At 40.4% G+C, this 21,292-nt stretch overlaps 1 non-coding gene across 1 annotated transcript; it reads left to right on the top strand.

Moving 5' to 3' along the window:
- The first annotated feature begins 1,373 nt into the window (after positions 1-1,373).
- On the top strand, positions 1,374-1,480 carry LOC128296191 (small nucleolar RNA R71). The gene has a single exon (XR_008286739.1). It is a non-coding gene; the product is annotated as a small nucleolar RNA R71 (small nucleolar RNA).
- Positions 1,481-21,292: the final 19,812 nt, after the last annotated feature.

Below are 21,292 nucleotides of genomic sequence, written 5' to 3'. Positions count from 1 at the left end.
TAAATTTAAAGGTGCGTTACTATCCTCTTCCATGTCTAGAACAACCAAGTCTACTGGGTATATAAATTTATCGTCTTAATAAGAACATCTTGAATGATACCCCTAGGAAATCTAATGGTTTTATCAGCCAATTGGATGCTCATCCTAGTTTGTTTGGGTTTCCCAAGACCTAGCTGTTTAAACATTTTATAAGGCATAACATTAATGCTTGCCCCTAAGTTAGCCAATGCATGATGAACATCTAAACTACCAATTAAACAAGGAATCGTAAAACTCCCTAGATCCTTCAATTTGTTGGGTAGCTTATTCTGTAATATGGTTGAGCAAACTGCATTCAACTCCACATCCGACGCCTCATCTAACTTTCGTTTATTTGTTAAAAGTTCCTTTAAATACTTGACTGCTTTTGGCATCTGCGAAAGGGCTTCAATAAATGGTAAATTAATATGTAGTTTCTTTAAAAGTTTAAGGAATTTACCAAATTGTTCATCTGATCGGTCTTTACTTGTCGCATTGGGGTATGGCACACGAGGTTTATATTCTGTACTCATCGAGTTTGGGTCATTTTGGCCTACCTCATTCTTACCTTTGCTTACCACCGTTTCTGGCGTTGGTTTTGCAACTAACCTTTCCTCAACTTGAATGGCAATTGCATTGAGTTGCTCCATTGGGTTAGATTCAGTGTTGCTTAGCAGGCTACCTTGTGGTTGTTGGGAAATCAGCTTGGCAAGCTGTCCAATCTGAGTTTCTATCCCCTGGATTGATGCTTGTTAATTTTTAAGTGTCGTCTCGGTATTCTAAAAATGAGTTTCTGACATCGAGATGAATGTGGTTAGCATATCCTCAAGGTTCGACTTTTTCTCCTGTTGGTACGGTGGTTGCTGAAAGCCTGAAGGGGGTGGTGGTCTCTGATTTCCTTGGCCTCCCCAAAAAAAATTTGGATGGTTCCTCCAACTTGGATTGTAAGTATTGCTATAAGGATTGTTTTGAGATCGAGGATTGTTACCCATGTAATTTAAATGCTCGTTCTCCATGTTGTGGCCATAAGGTGGGTATTCTGAACTACTTGATCCACCTCCACTTGCTTTGCACTGTATTACTGGGTGAACCTATGAAGAACTAAGGAAACCATCAATTTTCTTATTCAAGAGTTCCACCTGAATAGAGAGCATGGTGATCGAATCGACGTTATAAATGCCAGCTTTGTCCTCATGACTTGCCACTGATAGTTATTCAGTGACATCTCCTTTATAAATTCATAGGCATCTTCAGGTGTCTTATTATTGATGGTTTCGCCAGTAGCTGCGTCAACCATCTGCCGAGTCAAAGGATTCAGGACATTATGAAAGGTTTGAACTTGTAAGCAGAGTGGTAACCCATGGTGAGTGCATCTTCTCAAGAGGTCCTTGTATCTATCCCATGCATCGTAGAGTGTTTCTAAATCCATCTGCACAAAAGAAGAGATATCATTACGTAATTTGGCTGTTTTAGTCGGTAAAAAATATTTTAATAAAAACTTTTCGGTCATTTGTTCCCAAGTAGTGATTGATCCTCGTGGCAACGAGTTCAACCACTGTTTAGCCTTATTCTTCAATGAAAAGGGAAACAACCGAAGGTGAATGGCGTTGTAACACCCCTAATTCGTGACCGACGCCGGTGTCGGACACGAGGGGTTAACGAGACAAATCCTCTTAAAGTACCGACCAATTTGGCATTTCTGGACAGGCTGGAAAACTGCGTCACCGTCGCCTTAAAAATCATATCTCGAGTTCCAAAACTCAGAAACTGGTTTCGTAAATTTTCCCTGAATTTAGACTCATATACCCATCCATGTATTTATTTTTAGAATTTTTGGTTGGGCCAATTGGTACAGTTTATTAGTTAAAGTCACCCATGTTACAGGGATCGACTGCTCTGACCTCCGCGCGTTACAACTTGAATATCTTTCTGTACAGGGCTTTAATACTGGTGCCGTTTGTTTCTAATGAAACTAGACTCAAAATGGAATCTGTACATATAAGGCATAACTCCTAATTCTTTCTGGATAATTTATGGTAAATTTTCAAAGTTGCGACAGGGGACCCAGAAATCGTTCTGGCCCTGTCTCACGAAAACTTTAATATCTCCCAGTATACTGCTCATATGGTCGTTTCGTTTCATCCATATAAAAATAGATTCATCAAGGATCAGTTCCATAATTTACTCACTATTTAATTCTACTTCTACTATTTTTAGTGATTTTTCAATCTCATCTCACTGCTGCTGTCCGCAACAGTTACTGCAGTAGACTATGCCAATTTCATGAATTTTTCCTTGGCCTTAATCATCCATCATACATGACACAAATTATGGCCACCTTAACAAAATTTGAGTTTCTAAGACTCGTGGCTATAGGTTCTAACATCCCACTCGACGACCACATAGGCCATTTTCACATGGCTTAAAGTTTACAACCCACAATTCGACAAAATATAATAGCCTATACATGCCAAATGTTCTTCAACAACAAAAACAATACCACAAGATTTCAGCCGGTGTGATGACTTCAACGACGGTTCCGAGCACGCAACAATACGAGTCCAAGAGACCTAAAATGGGTGACAAGAAAACACCGAGTGAGTTTACAACTCAGTAAGTCATAAGCATTCGTCAATCCACTGATAAAGTTACTACTACATGTACAACAAATGAGGCTAGGTACTCGTCCATATCGAATCTATACCATAATACCTCGGACCTTTCGGTCCAATCTCGCACTAATTCATACATCCACATTTCATATTCTACACAACAAGATAATCAAGCATTTTTACACATTAACTCATTTTCCAGCACAACCATACAATTTCAATCATCACATAGATTTAAGGCTTACCAAATTCAACCCCAAGCATGAACGTATTACCTATTCGTCATGAGCTCAAGGTACTTACCCGATCCGCTGTCCATACTCACTCGATGGAGACACACCCTCCATATAATTGTTCGATTGGAGATATTTATATATATATATAGAGTACGCACACACGATGCTTAATACTCGATTTCGCACACTTAGTGCCATGCGATTTAAGCCCGCACACATAGTGCCATGCCCTTCGAGCTCGCACACTTAGTGCCATATATTTCCAGCATGCACACTTAGTGCCATATATTTCCAGCACGCACACTTAGTGCCAATCTCGCCACCGCACACACGTATTGTTCAAGACACTTAGTGCCGAAAGCAAACTTTCTACACATTTCACTATTTCTTTTACATTCAACAATTGTCATCACTCCATACACATACATTTTCATTTATATATATATATCATCCCATTAAACACAATTGCATAAATTTTACAATCATTTAAGCAATATCAAATACGTGCTTAATGACTTACCTCGTGTTGGGTAAAATAGTTCCAAGTCGGCTACTCGATGACCTTCGCTTTCCCTTGCTTGATTCTCCTTCTTTAACTCCTTGAGCTTAATCAATAAATCACTAGTTTAACCATCTTGCTAAACATTCATAATTCAACTACACATGCATATGTATGCTTGTATATTCGCAACCATTCTTACTAATCGCCCATTTGGTCGATTATACACCTAACCGAATATGCACCAAAAACTTGATTCAACATTACCTACATACTCACTTTAATGGCCAATATATATATATGTACAATGTCAACTAACATCTTTTAATCACCTAATTTCATCTCATGAACATTTAATCAAATTTTCCCAATCTAGCATATATTTTCACATCCATTTGTAACATCATGTACAAACACATATACACATATATCAAAACACAAATTTTACCTATCATGCAACAAGCATAAATCGCACTTATGAGCATGCCATGGCCGAATACATCCCACACCATCCCCCTTTCAATTTTTGGTCATGGTTAAACAAAGAAAACTCCATGTCTTACTCAAGAATGCTAAAAGAAATTTCAAGAGTAGTCAATCCATCATTACATGTATCATCAACAAGCTTCACATTTAGCATGCAATGACTTTAACACAATATCAACCTTGGCCAAATACCATTTCCATGGCATAACAAGGATTTGAACCATGGGCTAACATGAACATCAAGTTAGTAACTAAAACATGCATGAATCTCATGACACAACCTCAAACATACCTTAATCTTGACACAAGTATGACCAAATCTCCTTCTAGTTCTCTTCTAAACCAAGCATGAAGCAAAAATCCTTCCTTTTTCCCTTAGTATTTTCAGCCAAGATTTTGAGAATGGATGAACAATTTTTTTCCTTTCTTTTCCTCTACTCACGGCAACAAAGGGGGGCATCCATGCTCATTTTTTTTTCATTTCTTTATTTTTTCTACATAATCCACTAACTAAACATGTTGGAAACATGTTCCTTGCCCATATTCTTGTCATGGCCGCCACTCACCTTAGGAAGTGGGTTATTTGACATGCAAGGACAACTATTTTCCCACATGTATTAATAGGCCACCTTACAATTGCCTAGCACATTTCTAAATTTTCTCACATAAGTCCTATTTGATAAAAATTCACTTACTATTAACAAAATCCAAACACGAAATTTTCACACATGCATATATACATATAATGAGCATCAATTATGATGGTTAATTATTATTATGACTCGGTTTGGTGGTCCCGAAACCACTTTCCGACTAGGGTCGATTTAGGGATGTCACAACTCTCCCCACTTAGAAATTTTCGTCCCCAAAATCTTACCGTAAATAGGCTCTGTATCGCTCTTTCATAGAGTCCTCAAGTTCCCAAGTGGCTTCTTCCATTCCGTGTTTATGCCACAACACCTTCACTAACGGGATTTTCCTATTGCGCAACTCTTTACTTCACGCCTCATAATGCGAACCTTCCTCTTCATAGCTCAAATTAGGTGAATCTCAATCTCGATGGAGCAATTACGCATGATGGATCGACCTATATCGTCAAGCATCGAGACATGAAAACGCTAGAATCCTTTCGAGCTCGGGGCAAAATTAATCGATATGCGATCGCCCAACTCGTTCGGATACTTCATATGGCCCGATAAACCTCGGACTCAATTTGCCCTTACGACCAAATCTAAGCACCTTCTTCCAAGGTGAAACTTTGAGAAAGACCTTGTCTCCAACCCGATATTCAATATCTTTTCTTTTCAAATCCGCATACGACTTTTGGCGATCCGGCGCCTTTCAAACTTTCACGAATTACTCGAACTTTTGCTCGGCATCCATAACCAAATCAACCTCAAGAATTTACCTTCACTAAGTTCACCAGAATAATGGGGTACGGCATTTACGATCGTATAAAGCCTCGTAAGGCGCCATCTTAATACTTGATTGAAAGCTATTGTTGTAGGCGAATTCAATCAAAGGTAAATACCGCTCCCATGAACCACTAAACTCAAGGATGCAACATCTCAACATATCCTCGAGTATTTGAATTATCCGTTCGGATTGACCATCGGTTTGGGGATGAAAAGCGGTGCTAAATGCAGCTTGGTACCCAAAGCATCTTGCAATTTCTTCCAAAATCGCGACGAAATCTTGGGTCTCTATCCGACACGATAGAAATAGGCACCCCGTGTAATCTCACAACTGAGAAACGTACAATTCCGCTAATTTGTCCATTGAAAAATCCGTGACGACGGGATAAAGTGAGCCGACTTAGTTAGTCTATCGACAACGACCCAAATCGCATCCTTCTTACTCATCGACAATGGCGGTCCGGATACAAAGTCCATTGTGACTCGATCCCATTTCCATTCGGGTATCATGATCGGTCAAGTAATCCCGATGGCACTTGATGTTCCGCTTTCACTTGTTGACATATCGACACCTTGAAACAAATTCGAAATGTCTCGTTTCATACCGGCCACCAAAATTGGCGCTTGTGTCATTGTACATTTTAGTACTACCCGTGGATTGACATTCGACTACAATGGGCTTCATTTAGAATTATCAAAATAAGTTCAATTCTTTGGAACACACAGACGACTTCAACCTCAAACAATCGTCATCATCAATTTGAAACTCGATTCCTTGTTCGTAACACACTCACCCGCTTTGCAAGCAACTCCTCATCAACTTTCTCGAGCTTCCCGAATTTGATGAGCCAACAATGGTTTGGCCTTTAATTCGCTACTAACACATTGTCGGGTAGAATAGACAAGTGTACATTCATCGTCAGAAAGCAAACAAAGGATTTCGACTTAAGGCATCCGCAACCACATTGGCCTTTCCCGTGATAATCAATAACGAGTTCATAATCTTTTAACAACTCGAGCCATCGCCTTTGTCGCAGATTTAAGTCTCTTTGAGTCATCAAATATTTGAGACTTTTGTGATCCGAATACACTTGGCACTTCTCACCAAATAAGTAATGTCGCCATATCTTTAAGGCGAATACGATGGCGACCAATTCGAGGTCATGGGTTGGATAATTTTTCTCATGTGGCTTTAATTGTCTCGACGATAGGCCACAACTCGACCTTCTTGCATCAATACGCAACCTAACCCAAGTAGGGAGGCATCACTATAGATGACAAACTCTTTGCCGATTCGGGTCAGTTAGAACCGAGCTTTCGTCAAATGGGTTTTCAATTGGTCGAAACTTTTCGACACTTTTCCGTCCATTCAAATTTGACATCTTTCAAAGCGCTTTTGTCATGGGTGTGGCTATCATCGAGAATCCTTTCACAAACCGTCGGTAGTAACCGCAAGCCCCAAAAAGCTCCTAACTTCGGTAACATTCCTTGGTGGTTTCCAATCGACTATGGTCAAATTTTGTTCAGTCCACCGACACCGATGCGACACCACGTGCCCCAAAAAGCTAACCTCTTTCAACCAAAATTCACATTTATCGAACTTTATGATAATCGCTTATCTCGTAAGATTTGCAACACTAGCCTCGTGTGTTCAAAGATGTTCGGCCATCTTCGAATAGACCAAAATGTCATCGATAAATACAACTACGAACCGATCCAAGTATGGCCTGAAAATTCTATTCATTAAATCCATAAACACCGTAGGGCATTAGTGAGCCCAAACGGCATCACCAAGAATTCGTAGAGACCGTACTCGCTCTAAAAGCGGTTTTGGTATGTCCGATTCTCGACCTCAACCGATAGTACCCGACCTCAAATCTATCTTTGAAAACACCGAGGCTCCCTTTAATTGATCAAACAAATCGTCAATTCGTGGCAATGGATATTTATTCTTTATCGTCACTTTATTGAGTTGACGATAGTCGATGCACAACCTCATGGTTCCGCCCTTCTTCTTCACAAACAATACAAAAGCCCCATGGAGAAAAACTCGGTCGAGCGAAACCTCTATCCGTCAATTCTTGCAATTGAACCTTCAATTCCTTTAATTCGTTAATGCCATACGACACGGGCTATTGAAATCGGCGTAGTACCCGGTACAACTTCGATGCCAAATTCCACTTCTCGAACCGGTGGCAATCCCAGAACTCCTCGTGAAAAACATCTGAATACTCACAAACCACTGTACCGATTCGAGTTTCCTTTCCGCCTCTTTACTCCCAAACACATACGCAAGGTATGTTTCACACCCTTTTCACATATCTTCGAGCGGTCATAGAAGATATTATTGTCGGCACTCCTTTTAAATCAAGAGACTCGACTCGACTACCTCATTATTTGCACTCCTCAAATTAATGGTTTTCCTTTTGCAGTCCACCAACGCATCATGTACGGTCACCAATCCATACCAAGAATAACATCGAATTCATGAAATGGTAGAAGCATCGATCGGCCGGAAAACAGATTCTCGAATTATTAGGGGCATCTCTTGCACACTTTATCAACAAGCACGATTGACCCAAAGGGTTTGACACTCGAATTACGAACTCAATAGACTCAACAGTAGAGTCTTATCGATGCTAAGGTTTCACATACATATGAGTGAGTAGAGCCGGGTCAATCAATGCAATCACAATAGTATCAAAGAGAGTAAAAGTACCAAGGATAACGTCAGGGGAGGATGCCTCCTCTCGTGCGCGGATGGCATATGCTCTAGCAGAGCACGGTCTCGGATCGGACGGCCAGATTAGAGGCTCCTCTCGATTACCACCCCTACCTCCAGAGATTCTCGGGGCCTACCTCCACCGTCGCTCCACTAGGTCTTGCACCTTGCGCCTTATTCCTCTCATCTAGCTCCGCAATCTCTAATGAAGTGGTCCTTCAACCGCATCCATAACAGCCCTATTAATGACTTACCCCAACATTCACCTAGGTGTCGCCTTCCACATTGGGGGCATTCAGTCTCTCTTGACGATTATTGCCCACACTAGCTATCAAGTAGCTCGAGTCCGCCAATGGTCGGGCTCTAATGGAAATTCCCGCAATCCCTCGACTTCATCGTGTCCTCCCGAACCTCTTTACAGCCGAGAACGGAGCTTTACTCGTCGATCTTTTACGGTAATCTCTTGCTTCAAATTCAGCCTTCTTCTTCTCCTCCCAAGTTCTTCCGCTTTGCGTGCTCGCTCGACTAGTGTCACGAACTCCTTTATCTCCAAAATTCCCACTAGTAACTTTAACTCTTCATTCAATCCTTCTTCAAATCTTTTGCACATCGCAACCTCATCAGCCACACACTCCCGAGCATACCGACTAAGTCTTACGAACTCATGTTCAGATTCGATACTGGCCATCCGCCTTGCTTGAGTTCCAAGAATTCCTTACGCTTCGATCGATGAACTGTTGACTAATGTATTTCTTTCAAATTGGATTGGAAGAAATCCCAAGTAACTCGCTCATTTGGGACTATGGAAATTAAAGTCCTCCACCAATAGTAAGTCGAGTCTCGAACAAGGATATAGCACACTTAAGACATTCGTCGGGTGTGCATGATACTCATCTAACACTCTAATGGTGTTATCGAGCGTAACTCGGCCTTTTCGGCATCATCAAGAATTATGGCCTTGAACTCCTCGCCCCACGCTTCCTAATCAAGTCCACAGGTGGTTTACTCAGCCTCACAGATCAAGAATCGGAGGCATTGCGGCTCTTGGGTGGAGTATTTAAATTCGGAATGGTTGGACAGCCGGGTTGGTTCGGGCATATTATGCGACCCACTCATTCATCATAGTGAAGAAGGCTTGTTTCGCCCTTCATTTTGATTATTCGCGGATGACCGAGGCTCAACAGCGTGTCCCTTGCGCAGAGCAGCCGCTACACTTTCAACGCCATCCGCCAAGGGTCTCTACCCGGTTCCATCGCTAATCAAAACAAAAATTTCAACCGTCAAGTCATCACATTATTAAGCACTATCAATTTGGCATGTATAGCTAGATTCACACGCTATGGTAGTCCTAGAACCGACTAAACCATAGCTCTGATACCAATAAAATTGTAACACCCTAACTCGTGACCGACGCCGTGTCGGACACGAGGGGTTAACGAGACAAATCCTCTTAAAGTACCGACCAATTTGGCATTTCTGGACAGGCTGGAAAACTGCGTCACCGTCGCCTTAAAAATCATATCTCGAGTTCCAAAACTCGGAAACTGGTTTCGTAAATTTTCCTGAATTTAGACTCATATACCCATCCATGTATTTATTTTAGAATTTTGGTTGGGCCAATTGGTACAGTTTATTAGTTAAAGTCACCCATGTTACAGGGATCGACTGCTCTGACCTCCGCGCGTTACAACTTGAATATCTTTCTGTACAGGGCTTTAATACTGGTGCCGTTTGTTTCTAATGAAACTAGACTCAAAATGGAATCTGTACATATAAGGCATGACTCCTAATTATTTCTGGATAATTTATGGTAAATTTTCAAAGTTGCGACAGGGGACCCAGAAATCGTTCTGGCCCTGTCTCACGAGAACTTTAATATCTCCCAGTATACTGCTCATATGGTCGTTTCGTTTCATCCATATAAAAATAGATTCATCAAGGATCAGTTCCATAATTTACTCACTATTTAATTCTACTTCTACTATTTTTAGTGATTTTTCAATCTCATCTCACTGCTGCTGTCCGCAACAGTTACTGCAGTAGACTATGCCAATTTCATGAATTTTTCCTTGGCCTTAATCATCCATCATACATGACACAAATTATGGCCACCTTAACAAAATTTGAGTTTCTAAGACTCGTGGCTATAGGTTCTAACATCCCACTCGACGACCACATAGGCCATTTTCACATGGCTTAAAGTTTACAACCCACAATTCGACAAAATATAATAGCCTATACATGCCAAATGTTCTTCAACAACAAAAACAATACCACAAGATTTCAGCCGTGTGATGACTTCAACGACGGTTCCGAGCACGCAACAATACGAGTCCAAGAGACCTAAAATGGGTGACAAGAAAACACCGAGTGAGTTTACAACTCAGTAAGTCATAAGCATTCGTCAATCCACCGATAAAGTTACTACTACATGTACAACAAATGAGGCTAGGTACTCGTCCATATCGAATCTATACCATAATACCTCGGACCTTTCGTCCAATCTCGCACTAATTCATACATCCACATTTCATATTCTACACAACAAGATAATCAAGCATTTTTACACATTAACTCATTTTCCAGCACAACCATACAATTTCAATCATCACATAGATTTAAGGCTTACCAAATTCAACCCCAAGCATGAACGTATTACCTATTCGTCATGAGCTCAAGGTACTTACCCGATCCGCTGTCCATACTCACTCGATGGAGACACACCCTCCATATAATTGTTCGATTGGAGATATTTATATATATATATAGAGTACGCACACACAAAGGCTTAATACTCGATTTCGCACACTTAGTGCCATGCGATTTAAGCCCGCACACATAGTGCCATGCCCTTCGAGCTCGCACACTTAGTGCCATATATTTCCAGCATGCACACTTAGTGCCATATATTTCCAGCACGCACACTTAGTGCCAATCTCACCACCGTACACACGTATTGTTCAAGACACTTAGTGCCGAAAGCAAACTTTCTACACATTTCACTATTTCTTTTACATTCAACAATTGTCATCACTCCATACACATACATTTTCATTTATATATATATATCATCCCATTAAACACAATTGCATAAATTTTACAATCATTTAAGCAATATCAAATACGTGCTTAATGACTTACCTCGTGTTGGGTAAAATAGTTCCAAGTCGGCTACTCGATGACCTTCGCCTTTCCCTTGCTTGATTCTCCTTCTTTAACTCCTTGAGCTTAATCAATAAATCACTAGTTTAACCATCTTGCTAAACATTCATAATTCAACTACACATGCATATGTATGCTTGTATATTCGGCAACCATTCTTACTAATCGCCCATTTGGTCGATTATACACCTAACCGAATATGCACCAAAAACTTGATTCAACATTACCTACATACTCACTTTAATGGCCGAATATATATATATGTACAATGTCAACTAACATCTTTTAATCACCTAATTTCATCTCATGAACATTTAATCAAATTTTCCCAATCTAGCATATATTTTCACATCCATTTGTAACATCATGTACAAACACATATACACATATATCAAAACACAAATTTTACCTATCATGCAACAAGCATAAATCGCACTTATGAGCATGCCATGGCCGAATACATCCCACACCATCCCCCTTTCAATTTTTGGTCATGGTTAAACAAAGAAAACTCCATGTCTTACTCAAGAATGCTAAAAGAAATTTCAAGAGTAGTCAATCCATCATTACATGTATCATCAACAAGCTTCACATTTAGCATGCAATGACTTTAACACAATATCAACCTTGGCCAAATACCATTTCCATGGCATAACAAGGATTTGAACCATGGGCTAACATGAACATCAAGTTAGTAACTAAAACATGCATGAATCTCATGACACAACCTCAAACATACCTTAATCTTGACACAAGTATGACCAAATCTCCTTCTAGTTCTCTTCTAAACCAAGCATGAAGCAAAAATCCTTCCTTTTTCCCTTAGTATTTTCAGCCAAGATTTTGAGAATGGATGAACAATTTTTTTCCTTTCTTTTTCCTCTACTCACGGCAACAAAGGGGGGGGGGGCATCCATGCTCATTTTTTTTCATTTCTTTATTTTTTCTACATAATCCACTAACTAAACATGTTGGAAACATGTTCCCTTGCCCATATTCTTGTCATGGCCGGCCACTCACCTTAGGAAGTGGGTTATTTGACATGCAAGGACAACTATTTTCCCACATGTATTAATAGGCCACCTTACAATTGCCTAGCACATTTCTAAATTTTCTCACATAAGTCCTATTTGATAAAAATTCACTTACTATTAACAAAATCCAAACACGAAATTTTCACACATGCATATATACATATAATGAGCATCAATTATGATGGTTAATTATTATTATGACTCGGTTTGGTGGTCCCGAAACCACTTTCCGACTAGGGTCGATTTAGGGATGTCACAACTCTCCCCCACTTAGAAATTTTCGTCCCGAAAATCTTACCGTAAATAGGCTCGTATCGCTCTTTCATAGAGTCCTCAAGTTCCCAAGTGGCTTCTTCCATTCCGTGTTTATGCCACAACACCTTCACTAACGGGATTTTCCTATTGCGCAACTCTTTACTTCACGCCTCATAATGCGAACCGGTTCCTCTTCATAGCTCAAATTAGGTGAATCTCAATCTCGATGGAGCAATTACGCGCGATGGATCGACCTATATCGTCAAGCATCGAGACATGAAAACGCTAGAATCCTTTCGAGCTCGGGGCAAAATTAATCGATATGCGATCGCCCAACTCGTTCGGATACTTCATATGGCCCGATAAACCTCGGACTCAATTTGCCCTTACGACCAAATCTAAGCACCTTCTTCCAAGGTGAAACTTTGAGAAAGACCTTGTCTCCAACCCGATATTCAATATCTTTTCTTTTCAAATCCGCATACGACTTTTGGCGATCCGGCGCCTTTCAAACTTTCACGAATTACTCGAACTTTTGCTCGGCATCCATAACCAAATCAACCTCAAGAATTTACCTTCACTAAGTTCACCAGAATAATGGGGTACGGCATTTACGATCGTATAAAGCCTCGTAAGGCGCCATCTTAATACTTGATTGAAAGCTATTGTTGTAGGCGAATTCAATCAAAGGTAAATACCGCTCCCATGAACCACTAAACTCAAGGATGCAACATCTCAACATATCCTCGAGTATTTGAATTATCCGTTCGGATTGACCATCGGTTTGGGGATGAAAAGCGGTGCTAAAATGCAGCTTGGTACCCAAAGCATCTTGCAATTTCTTCCAAAATCGCGACGTAAATCTTGGGTCTCTATCCGACACGATAGAAATAGGCACCCCGTAATCTCACAACTGAGAAACGTACAATTCCGCTTAATTTGTCCATTGAAAATCCGACGACGGGATAAAGTGAGCCGACTTAGTTAGTCTATCGACAACGACCCAAATCGCATCCTTCTTACTCATCGACAATGGCGGTCCGGATACAAAGTCCATTGTGACTCGATCCCATTTCCATTCGGGTATCATGATCGGTCAAGTAATCCCGATGGCACTTGATGTTCCGCTTTCACTTGTTGACATATCGACACCTTGAAACAAATTCGAAATGTCTCGTTTCATACCGCCACCAAAATTGGCGTTTGTGTCATTGTACATTTTAGTACTACCCGTGGATTGACATTCGACTACAATGGGCTTCATTTAGAATTATCAAAATAAGTTCAATTCTTTGGAACACACAGACGACTTCGAACCTCAAACAATCGTCATCATCAATTTGAAACTCGATTCCTTGTTCGTAACACACTCACTTTTCGCTTTGCAAGCAACTCCTCATCAACTTTCTCGAGCTTCCCGAATTTGATGAGCCAACAATGGTTTGGCCTTTAATTCGCTACTAACACATTGTCGGGTAGAATAGACAAGTGTACATTCATCGTCAGAAGCAAACAAAGTGATTTCACTTAAGGCATCCGCAACCACATTGGCCTTTCCCGTGATAATCAATAACGAGTTCATAATCTTTTAACAACTCGAGCCATCGCCTTTGTCGCAGATTTAAGTCTCTTTGAGTCATCAAATATTTGAGACTTTTGTGATCCGAATACACTTGGCACTTCTCACCAAATAAGTAATGTCGCCATATCTTTAAGGCGAATACGATGGCACCAATTCGAGGTCATGGGTTGGATAATTTTTCTCATGTGGCTTTAATTGTCTCGACGATAGGCCACAACTCGACCTTCTTGCATCAATACGCAACCTAACCCAAGTAGGGAGGCATCACTATAGATGACAAACTCTTTGCCGATTCGGTCAGATTAGAACCGGAGCTTTCAAAATGGGTTTTCAATTGGTCGAAACTTTTCCGACACTTTTCCGTCCATTCAAATTTGACATCTTTCAAGCGCTTTTGTCATGGGTGTGGCTATCATCGAGAATCCTTTCACAAACCGTCGGTAGTAACCGCAAGCCCCAAAAGCTCCTAACTTCGGTAACATTCCTTGGTGGTTTCCAATCGACTATGGTCGAAATTTTGTTCAGTCCACCGACACCGATCGCGACACCACGCGCCCCAAAAGCTAACCTCTTTCAACCAAAATTCACATTTATCAACTTTATGATAATCGCTTATCTCGTAAGATTTGCAACACTAGCCTCGTGTGTTCAAAGATGTTCGGCCATCTTCGAATAGACCAAAATGTCATCGATAAATACAACTACGAACCGATCCAAGTATGGCCTGAAAATTCTATTCATTAAATCCATAAACACCGTAGGGCATTAGTGAGCCCAAACGGCATCACCAAGAATTCAGAGTGACCGCACTCGCTCTAAAAGCGGTTTTGGGTATGTCCGATTCTCGGACCCTCAACCGATAGTACCCGACCTCAAATCTATCTTTGAAAACACCGAGGCTCCTTTAATTGATCAAACAAATCGTCAATTCGTGGCAATGGATATTTATTCTTTATCGTCACTTTATTGAGTTGACGATAGTCGATGCACAACCTCATGGTTCCGCCCTTCTTCTTCACAAACAATACAAAGCGCCCATGGAGAAAAACTCGGTCGAGCGAAACCTCTATCCGTCAATTCTTGCAATTGAACCTTCAATTCCTTTAATTCCGTTAATGCCATACGATACGGGGCTATTGAAATCGGCGTAGTACCCGGTACAACTTCGATGCCAAATTCCACTTCTCGAACCGGTGGCAATCCCAGAACTCCTCGTGAAAAACATCCAATACTCACAAACCACTGTACCGATTCGAGTTTCCTTTCCGCCTCTTTACTCCCAAACACATACGCAAGGTATGTTTCACACCCCTTTTTCACATATCTTCGAGCGGTCATAGAAGATATTATTGCTGGCACTCCTTTTAAATCAGTAGACTCGACTCGACTACCTCATTATTTGCACTCCTCAAATTAATGGTTTTCCTTTGCAGTCCACCATCGCATCATGTACGGTCACCAATCCATACCAAGAATAACATCGAATTCATGAAATGGTAGAAGCATCGATCGGCGGAAAACAGATTCTCGAATTATTAGGGGCATCTCTTGCACACTTTATCAACAAGCACGATTGACCCAAAGGGTTTGACACTGAATTACGAACTCAAGAGACTCAACAGTAGAGTCTTATCGATGCTAAGGTTTCACATACATATGAGTGAGTAGAGTCGGGTCAATCAATGCAATCACAATAGTATCAAAGAGAGTAAAAGTACCAAAGTGATAACGTCAGGGAGGATGCCTCCTCTCGTGCGCGGATGGCATATGCTCTAGCAGAGCACGGGTCTCGGATCGGACGGTCAGATTAGAGGCTCCTCTCGATTACCACCCCTACCTCCAGAGATTCTCTGGGCCTACCTCCACCGTCGCTCCACTAGGTCTTGCACCTTGCGCCTTATTCCTCTCATCTAGCTCGTGCAATCTCTAATGAAGTGGTCCTTCAACCGCATCCATAACAGCCCTATTAATGATTTTACCCCAACATTCACCTAGGTGTCGCCTTCCACATTGGGGGCATTCAGTCTCTCTTGACGATTATTGCCCACACTAGCTATCAAGTAGCTCGGGAGTCCGCCAATGGTCGGGCTCTAATGGAAATTCCCGCAATGCCCTCGACTTCATCGGTGTCCTCCCCGAACCTCTTTACAGCCGAGAACGGAGCTTTACTCGTCGATCTTTTACGGTAATCTCTTGCTTCAAATTCAGCCTTCTTCTTCTCCTCCCAAGTTCTTCCGCTTTGCGGCTCGCTCGACTAGTGTCACGAACTCCTTTATCTCCAAAATTCCCACTAGTAACTTTAACTCTTCATTCAATCCTTCTTCAAATCTTTTGCACATCGCAACCTCATCAGCCACACACTCCGAGCATACCGACTAAGTCTTACGAACTCATGTTCAGATTCGATACTGGCCATCCGCCTTGCTTGAGTTCCAAGAATTCCTTACGCTTCGATCGATGAACCGTTGACTAATGTATTTCTTTCAAATTGGATTGGAAGAAATCCCAAGTAACTCGCTCATTTGGGACTATGGAAATTAAAGTCCTCCACCAATAGTAAGTCGAGTCTCGCAACAAGGATATAGCACACTTAAGACATTCGTCGGTGTGCATGATACCATCTAACACTCTAATGGTGTTATCGAGCCGTAACTCGGCCTTTTCGGCATCATCAAGAATTATGGCCTTGAACTCCTCGCCCCACGCTTCCTAATCAAGTCCACAGTGGTTTACTCAGCCTCACAGATCAATCAATCGGAGGCATTGCGGGCTCTTGGGGTGGAGTATTTAAATTCGGAATGGTTGGACAGCCGGGTTGGTTCGGGCATATTATGCGACCCACTCATTCATCATAGTGAAGAAGGCTTGTTTCGCCCTTCATTTTGATTATTCATGGATGACCGAGGCTCAACAGCGGTGTCCCTTGCGCAGAGCAGCCGCTACACTTTCAACGCCATCCGCCAAGGGTCTCTCTACCCCGGTTCCATCGCTAATCAAAACAAAAATTTCAACCGTCAAGTCATCACATTATTAAGCACTATCAATTTGGCATGTATAGCTAGACTCACACGCTATGGTAGTCCTAGAACCGACTAAACCATAGCTCTGATACCAATAAAATTGTAACACCCTAACTCGTGACCGACGCCGTGTCGGACACGAGGGGTTAACGAGACAAATCCTCTTAAAGTACCGACCAATTTGGCATTTCTGGACAGGCTGGAAAACTGCGTCACCGTCGCCTTAAAATCATATCTCGAGTTCCAAAACTCGGAAACTGGTTTCGTAAATTTTCCTGAATTTAGACTCATATACCCATCCATGTATTTATTTTTAGAATTTTTGGTTGGGCCAATTGGTACAGTTTATTAGTTAAAGTCACCCATGTTACAGGGATCGACTGCTCTGACCTCCGCGCGTTACAACTTGAATATCTTTCTGTACAGGGCTTTAATACTGGTGCCGTTTGTTTCTAATGAAACTAGACTCAAAATGGAATCTGTACATATAAGGCATGACTCCTAATTATTTCTGGATAATTTATGGTAAATTTTCAAAGTTGCGACAGGGGACCCAGAAATCGTTCTGGCCCTGTCTCACGAGAACTTTAATATCTCCCAGTATACTGCTCATATGGTCGTTTCGTTTCATCCATATAAAAATAGATTCATCAAGGATCAGTTCCATAATTTACTCACTATTTAATTCTACTTCTACTATTTTTAGTGATTTTTCAATCTCATCTCACTGCTGCTGTCTGCAACAGTTACTGCAGTAGACTATGCCAATTTCATGAATTTTTTTCCTTGGCCTTAATCATCCATCATACATGACACAAATTATGGCCACCTTAACAAAATTTGAGTTTCTAAGACTCGTGGCTATAGGTTCTAACATCCCACTCGACGACCACATAGGCCATTTTCACATGGCTTAAAGTTTACAACCCACAATTCGACAAAATATAATAGCCTATACATGCCAAATGTTCTTCAACAACAAAAAACAATACCACAAGATTTCAGCCGGTGTGATGACTTCAACGACGGTTCCGAGCACGCAACAATACGAGTCCAAGAGACCTAAAATGGGTGACAAGAAAACACCGAGTGAGTTTACAACTCAGTAAGTCATAAGCATTCGTCAATCCACCGATAAAGTTACTACTACATGTACAACAAATGAGGCTAGGTACTCGTCCATATCGAATCTATACCATAATACCTCGGACCTTTCGGTCCAATCTCGCACTAATTCATACATCCACATTTCATATTCTACACAACAAGATAATCAAGCATTTTTACACATTAACTCATTTTCCAGCACAACCATACAATTTCAATCATCACATAGATTTAAGGCTTACCAAATTCAACCCCAAGCATGAACGTATTACCTATTCGTCATGAGCTCAAGGTACTTACCCGATCCGCTGTCCATACTCACTCGATGGAGACACACCTCCATATAATTGTTCGATTGGAGATATTTATATATATATATAGAGTACGCACACACAAGGCTTAATACTCGATTTCGCACACTTAGTGCCATGCGATTTAAGCCCGCACACATAGTGCCATGCCCTTCGAGCTCGCACACTTAGTGCCATATATTTCCAGCATGCACACTTAGTGCCATATATTTCCAGCACGCACACTTAGTGCCAATCTCGCCACCGTACACACGTATTGCTCAAGACACTTAGTGCCGAAAGCAAACTTTCTACACATTTCACTATTTCTTTTACATTCAACAATTGTCATCACTCCATACACATACATTTTCATTTATATATATATATCATCCCATTAAACACAATTGCATAAATTTTACAATCATTTAAGCAATATCAAATACGTGCTTAATGACTTACCTCGTGTTGGGTAAAATAGTTCCAAGTCGGCTACTCGATGACCTTCGCCTTTCCCTTGCTTGATTCTCCTTCTTTAACTCCTTGAGCTTAATCAATAAATCACTAGTTTAACCATCTTGCTAAACATTCATAATTCAACTACACATGCATATGTATGCTTGTATATTCGCAACTATTCTTACTAATCGCCCATTTGGTCGATTATACACCTAACCGAATATGCACCAAAACTTGATTCAACATTACCTACATACTCACTTTAATGGCCGAATATATATATATGTACAATGTCAACTAACATCTTTTAATCACCTAATTTCATCTCATGAACATTTAATCAAATTTTCCCAATCTAGCATATATTTTCACATCCATTTGTAACATCATGTACAAACACATATACACATATATCAAAACACAAATTTTACCTATCATGCAACAAGCATAAATCGCACTTATGAGCATGCCATGGCCGAATACATCCCACACCATCCCCCTTTCAATTTTTGGTCATGGTTAAACAAAGAAAACTCCATGTCTTACTCAAGAATGCTAAAAGAAATTTCAAGAGTAGTCAATCCATCATTACATGTATCATCAACAAGCTTCACATTTAGCATGCAATGACTTTAACACAATATCAACCTTGGCCAAATACCATTTCCATGGCATAACAAGGATTTGAACCATGGGCTAACATGAACATCAAGTTAGTAACTAAAACATGCATGAATCTCATGACACAACCTCAAACATACCTTAATCTTGACACAAGTATGACCAAATCTCCTTCTAGTTCTCTTCTAAACCAAGCATGAAGCAAAAATCCTTCCTTTTTCCCTTAGTATTTTCAGCCAAGATTTTGAGAATGGATGAACAATTTTTTTCCTTTCTTTTCCTCTACTCACGGCAACAAAGGGGGGCATCCATGCTCATTTTTTTTCATTTCTTTATTTTTTCTACATAATCCACTAACTAAACATGTTGGAAACATGTTCCCTTGCCCATATTCTTGTCATGGCCGGCCACTCACCTTAGGAAGTGGGTTATTTGACATGCAAGGACAACTATTTTCCCACATGTATTAATAGGCCACCTTACAATTGCCTAGCACATTTCTAAATTTTCTCACATAAGTCCTATTTGATAAAAATTCACTTACTATTAACAAAATCCAAACACGAAATTTTCACACATGCATATATACATATAATGAGCATCAATTATGATGGTTAATTATTATTATGACTCGGTTTGGTGGTCCCGAAACCACTTTCCGACTAGGGTCGATTTAGGGATGTCACAGGCGTCATCAGAAATGCCATTAATTTTAAAAGTGTCACAAAACTCTAAGAAATTTTCCAAGTGAGCGTTGGGATCCTCGTCCTGCAAACCATCAAACTGAACAAATTACTGTATCATTTGAATTGTGTTAGGTTTAAGTTCAAAAGTATTTGTAGCTGCAGTAGGTCTAACTATGCTCGATTCAATTCCTGTGAGAGAAGGTTTAGCATAATCATACATAGTGCGCGAAGTAGGATTCTGATTAACAGCAATCACAGGAGGTAGCGGATTTTCTTGGTTTTAAGCCATCTCCTCGGTTATGGTTGAAGTATCATCCTCTTTCTCTTCCTCTATGTATTGTAAGCTTCGCCTTATTTCTCTTCGGTTTCTGCGACCTAGGCGATCGAGCTCACTATCAAACTGTAACTGTCCTGACGGGTTTCTTCTGGTCATAAACTAGAAAAACCTGTCAGAAGAAAATAAATGAAGAATTAGAAAAGAAAATTTAAATTTAAATTACAATAAAAGTAAAACGGCTAAAGTAATAAAAATATAGTGTTCCTAATATCCTAGTTCCCCGGCAACGGCACCAAAAACTTGGTACGTGATATTCGTGACAGGTTTTAAAGATTTATGAATGAATCGTTCTTGAGACTAACTTAATACCATGATTAAGGGAAGTGTACCTATCAAACAATAGTATAGTTCAGCAAGACCAGATTGTCGAACCCAAAGGAACTACGAGTACTAGTATTTACTTTTTTTTTATTATCTAGCTTAAAAATTAAGAGGTATGGTTATCTAAACTAATTACTAACTAAGAATGCACAGAAAGAAAATTTGGGAAAATACTTTTGGGAAAATTCGATTGATTAAGACAATATTTAAGGAAAAATCCACCTAGACTTCACTTGTTATTCGACTCTAAATCAGAGGATTTATTCATTTGATTTGATCCGTAGAAATTCCTAAGTTATATTATTATCTCTCTCAAGACTAATAACGTCTAACCCTAGGTTGAATAATTGAAATCTCTTTCTAATTAACACCCTATAATTGTATTAACTCGATCTATGGATTCCCTTATTAGGTTTCACCCTAATCCAGC

Source organism: Gossypium arboreum, chromosome 7 (genome assembly GCF_025698485.1).
Source record: "Gossypium arboreum isolate Shixiya-1 chromosome 7, ASM2569848v2, whole genome shotgun sequence".
Classification (NCBI taxonomy): Eukaryota; Viridiplantae; Streptophyta; class Magnoliopsida; order Malvales; family Malvaceae; genus Gossypium; species Gossypium arboreum.
Note: the sequence above shows the minus strand (reverse complement) of the source record. Positions and strands in the feature narration are given on the sequence as shown.